This window comes from Danio rerio, chromosome 2 (assembly GCF_049306965.1).
Source record: "Danio rerio strain Tuebingen ecotype United States chromosome 2, GRCz12tu, whole genome shotgun sequence".
Classification (NCBI taxonomy): domain Eukaryota; kingdom Metazoa; phylum Chordata; class Actinopteri; order Cypriniformes; family Danionidae; genus Danio; species Danio rerio.
The window spans coordinates 51,041,501-51,047,500 of NC_133177.1; the positions used below are offsets into that span (position 1 = coordinate 51,041,501).

At 34.7% G+C, this 6,000-nt stretch overlaps 1 protein-coding gene across 2 annotated transcripts in view; it reads left to right on the forward strand.

Moving 5' to 3' along the window:
• The window catches only part of mbnl1 (muscleblind-like splicing regulator 1), a gene marked incomplete at both ends in the record, with an annotated part of 85,031 nt that overhangs the window by 40,800 nt on the left and 38,231 nt on the right, over nucleotides 1-6,000 (forward strand).

Here is a 6,000-nt window from a genome sequence, read left to right on the forward strand (position 1 = left end):
TTCTCAAGCTTTGCTCTGCGGTGTTGTAGAGCACATCCGGACAATCATTTGCACATCGTTGACCATAATTTACTCGCAAACAGCGAGTAAATATTGACGACTCTGCCATAATACTGTTTACCTCCGCCTAAAATCACCCAGACCGGAAGCTGGACCGCGGCCTTAGACAAAACGCGGAAGTAATGCGTGCATATAGCCCATTAGGGTTTAGCAAGCTTCAGTTAAGTAGTGAACTCTCTTTTTTTAGTGTGAGACTCTTTATCAGTCTTTTTTCAGCTGCACACAACACAGTATCAGAAACGCAGAAGGCAATAAAGTCAGAGAGTTTCGAGAGAGATTTATTCGAGTCTTCGTCCTGTCACCGAGGCTTAGCTTTACTAATGTCTTAAACAGATGGTAGAAACTTCAGCTTACAGAATACCAGCCACGCTCTCGTTGATTGGCCAGATCACAGTCGAGTACGTGTGTGTTTTATTTGTTTTTAACATGCTGCGTAGCTTACTGCTCACTTCTAGAATCTTCTGCTCTTTGATTTAGCCAGCAACTGCTAAATTATTGTCCAGTCCTAGAAAGTGAATTAATTTGTATTAGACATTAAGTCTAAATAATAGTCTTAGCTATGTTACTTAAGGTTATAATTCACACAAAACATACTCATGCTCTACTTGTTCCAAACCTGTTTGTGTTTCTTTCTTTAGTTGGACTCAAATATATACTTAAGAGATTAATTGAGCCAATGACTGCCATAGTATTTTTTATTTATTTTTTCCTAACATTATTTAGCAACATAAGCTCATTCTGAAAACGTAGCCCTATATACATTTCTGGAGATCGCAAATTATGTACCCAGAAGTATGTATGGCTGCATTTGGTCTTTAAAACAAACAATACAGGGTAATATAATACCGTTGCTTTTGCAATTACCAGCTAATCGCTTACCTCCATATGGACGGCTTTCCCGCTGTTACCAGTTTGTCCAGTAGCTTGCCATGTACGTCAGCGAAGTTGAGACGCAGAGAGGAGTTGGCCAAGATGACGGGTTTAGAGTCTGGTGAAGAATGGTTCCAGAAAGCGAGTACGACCAAAACATAAGCCAAAACAATTAAATTAACAAGTAAATAACAGGGTGACAATGTGGTAAAGTCTGAAAATGTGGTAAAATGAGGCTACCGCGAGGGCTTTTCTGTTTCTAAAATTACTTTTTTAAAACACTGTCGATTGGGTTTAAAGAAAGTGGGTGAGCGCTGGTCAATCAGTGCTTTTGAAAACACTATTGGTTGGGTTTAGGGAAGGAGGAGGCTGGGTCAGTCGATCAATCAGTCAGTCTGTCGACAGCGGCCTCTGGTGGATGTACGCGAGAAAGGCAGGCATCTATGGCATTCGCAAGTGAAATTTAAGATCTCAAAAAGCATACACAGCAGACTCTGGTGTATTTAAGCGAGAACAACAGGCATGAATGGCACTCGCAAGAGAAATTTGTGATCTCAAAAAGCATACACAGCGGCCTCTGGTGGATTTGTGAAAATAAAAACTGCAAAAAGACGTAATTGCTGGAACGCATTTGGCTCTCTCCAGACATGTATATAGTGGTACAAAACCACAATGAGCCTGGGTTGTTGTTTAGTTGTTGTTTTTTAAGGGATTTGCACCTTTTAGTGGAATAGGATAGTGGAGGACAGACAAGAAAGCATTTGAAGCAGAGAGAGGGGAAGGGTCCGCATAGAACCTCAAGCTGGGAATCAAAGTTGGGTCACCACTATCACCAAGGTGCTATGTGTGCGCACTTATCCACTAGGCTTTTGAACCGACCTGGGTTGTCATTAAAAAAATCTTGTTTGTGTTCAACAAGAAAGACACCACTTAAACCACACAAGTGTAAGTAAATCATTAGGATATTTCCATTGTTTGGTGAATGCCTTTATTACTTTTAAGGCTGTTTTCAATTGTAGCAATCAGTGAAGTTTTTAAAATGAGGTGTCATTATTTTCACAGTTCATACTTTAAAGATTATTTTTATAGACTGACTTATTAGAATAACTTTCAGCAGACCTTGAATAACCCCAAGCAAAAACTCAAACTGAGTCTTTTCATGGCAGAACTTTGGATGTTTTAAATGTTACTGTACTGTAGAGAATCTAAAGTGAAAATAATCTGGGGGATGAAATGAACTGAACTCAAAAGAGCTTTGACCACAAATATTCTTGTGTTACTAATATCACATTAAAATACCAGGCGTAACTTTATTTTCATGCTAAAATGAAGAACAAAGCCAAATTCCCCTGTCTCTCTCCCTGTTGTGGATAATTTTTGTAGCCCTTTTAAATGGAAGTTCCCCAAACCAGAAGTGCAACATATAATTTAACATTAATAATACAGCAGCCATGTGTGGGAAATGGTGGATATGTTACCAATCAGCTAAGAAGTTGTGTTGCTTAATATATAGAATTATTCTTGACGTTATTAAATTTACATGTTGTGATTAAATGCTAAAGCCTTTATCATGCAGTATTATCACAATATTGACCGAAGCTGCAAAAAAATGGTTACTTCAACAGATATATTACAAAACAAATACTTTGTGTATTGCTTTATTGTATATACCATGTTCGGAGTTAATAATCGTTTCAACCACATTTAATTGCAAAAGTATTATTAAGCACAACAGGTAACACTTTACAATAAGGTCTAATGTTAGTTAATGCAATATAATCAACAGTCAGAAATGGCCAGATTTATTACAGTTACTAAATTAGTATTAGTTTAAAAAAAATACTTTTAATAGTTCAAAAGAGGATTTTAATAGTTTTTAATTATTTTTAATAAAAACAAATTCATTAATAAAACGATTATGACTTGTAATCAGTTTATGACTACAATTTTAACAGGTTATTAGACATTAATAAATAAATTAACATCACCTATGAGTATTTAAGCAATTAAGTCTCCAAACATTTAGTGTTGTTATGAAACTCAATGTGAATATTCTTAAAAAGCACAGCTTCAATGATAAAAATTATTATTTTCAGTAGGGCTGCACAATATTGCAAAAAATGACATTGCAATATTTTGTTTTCCTGTGATAATTATATGTATTTATTATGTATTTTTATTTATTTATATATATATTGCAATATGAAAACAATTTCACCCCCTACAGTAGCTCTATTTAGGGGAAAATAATCCTTAATTTAGATAAATTGGGGTGTTTTTGTAAGGATGCGAATCATGTATAAAAATAATAAACAAATTTCATGTATTTCAGTGTTTTGTGTTTATCTGGAGAGTCAAACAGTATTCAGCTATAGAAATTGAATAATGAAATATAAAATAACACTGTATGGTCTTCACTGTATTAATAAGTCAGTAAAAGTTTTCTTTATTATTATTACAAATGTTTTATGTTATTGTGCCCGAATGCTCTTGAAATGCCTTTAAAACAGATGCAAAGGATAAAGTTTTACTCTGTCATGGTTATACTTTGCCATGAATCCACAAATCTCTTGTATTCTGAATTGTTGACGATCTATACTCAACTCAACATTGCATATCCTGCGATGTGACTATTTCACATTACGAAATCGATGCTGAAGCGATATATTGTGCAGCCCTATTTCTCAGTATTTTGCCCACAATATTGGTATTTTGCATGTTCAATATCACAAAATATTGAAATATTAAACAACATCTATAATAGAAGATAGGAAAGTTCCATGTTTGTGTTGTGGAAAGTGTCATGCTAAGCTTTTAACTTTTCCTTTATTCATTGTAATGGCAGTGAAGCGTCTGTATATATCTATAGTCTTTGGAACAGTTCATTAATAGTGTTTGGCTTTTCTTCACCTGTGAAATCGTCAGTGATGAATCGATCAGGGTTCTCAGTGTCTGATGGTGGAGGAGCACAAACCCTGAGGGGCTTAACATTTCACCGTGTGTTTGTGTGTGTGGGACTCTGGCCGACATTCGACTCTCTGCTATTTTCCCTTTGAATAAACCAACCCGACCTCTCGCTCAGTGTTTGTCTGACATCTACAGTACCTACTACAGACCTGCTTTAGATCAAATGAGTGCGAATGGGACACACTTTTTACATTGTCATACAAATCAATTTCAGCACGAACACTAAACAAACGTTTTAATTTATGTGCTAAAGCATTAATTACTATTATTATTAAAAGACTTAGAATAATTCTAAATTCAATAATTAAACTGTTTTGTTGTCATTACAGTTTTTACTTATTTATTTATTCATTTATTTATGTTTATCATTTTTAAAATATTTTATTATTCAATTTTATTTTGCAATGTTGCATTTAACAAAAACTCATTCACTTCCCCAAATTTCTTTCAGGCCTGTATTTTCATCCACATATCATCCCTCCACCGTGCGCACATGTGTAACTCTCTCCGAAAGTGCAGGTTGCGGAAATAATTGAGCATTTAGCCCCAGACACAGGATTTATTTCGGTCAGTGCAGACAGACGTGACGACGAGCAGGTTAATGACCGTCTACACTGACCATCATTCACACCCACACACACACACACACACACACAGACACACACACTCCTCATCTCAGCCTATGAGTTCACCAGAGGTTACTGTACATCCATAAACTCATCAGATGAATTTCTCCGACTCTGATGGGTCTTGTTAATCAATACTCCACTAATGGATTGAGTGACAGCCCGTCAGACTGCAGATGCATTAGAGCGGAGGGTTTCCCCATGCACTCATTACTGTTATAGCAATGAGAACAGGGCATTTTTATTGGTCTGCTGGTAGATTCAGGGAATGAACCAGAACAGGAGAAGCCAGTCGCATGTTTTATAGTGGTAATGCAATTAAATTACAAATGCAAGCTCTGCGATTGGTCTACACCATTATCTGGTGTTTATTACAGTATGTTGTGCTGTTAAAAAGTTCATCTTTAGTGTCAAACAGGAAAGAAGATACAGTGATTATTTATTATTCTGAAGAATTGTATTTGAAGAATTTTAAATAAAATAGGATTTTTTATTATATTATTTTGTGATCGGTTTATTTGTTTGTCTTTTTTCTACCTCCTTAAAATAACTCCTTAACATTTTCTGTAACAGTACAAATTTATTATTATTAGAATATTTTTTGCTTTTATTATGGGCGACACGGTGGCTCAGTCGTTAGCACTGTCGCCTTACAGCAAGAAAGTCACTGGATCGAGTCCCTGCTGGGTCAGTTGGCATTTCTGTGTGGTTTGCATTGTCTCCTCGTGTTGGTGTGGGTTTCCTCTGGGTGGTCTGGTTTTCCCCACAATCCAAAGAATAGGTGGACTGTGCTATAGGTGAATTGAATAAACTAAACTGGTTGTAGGATATGAGTGTAAATGAGTGTGTATGGGTGTTTTCCAGTACTGGGTTGTAGTTGGAAGAGCATCCGCTGTGTATAACAGATGCTGGATAAGTTGGCGGTTCATTTCCTTTTCAAAGGAAAAGTAATGAATGAATATTTATGCTTTTTTTAATTATTTTTTGTTTGTTTTATTTAAGTTTCTGTGTAATATTTTATTTTAATGTAAGTTATTTTGCTAATTACGTTTATTTTTGTCACATTTGTCATTTTGATCACTCTACAAGCTCCTTACTATTAAGATGTTGATGGTTTTATTATATTTGTTCAATAAACTTTTGGTTTAATAAATTTTTTTTAATACTACCTGAAAAGTTAATTATGATTATAAAATTATTGTTTTGTTATACTTTGTTTTGCTAATAACTTCTAAATAATTTTTTATATACTTCCATAATTTTTTGCATGCTTCGTTAATGGGTTTTTACATTCATTACAAATAGCAAATGGAGTAATGAACAAATGTAGCACCCAGAAAGAGTAACAAAAATGAAAGGGAAAGAGAAAAAAATAAAAACAAAAACTTAATAAAAACAGCCCAATAAATGAAAAAATACAAAAGAAAGGATACAATCTTAAATGAATAATTGATAATGTTTCTGTTATTTTTTATTA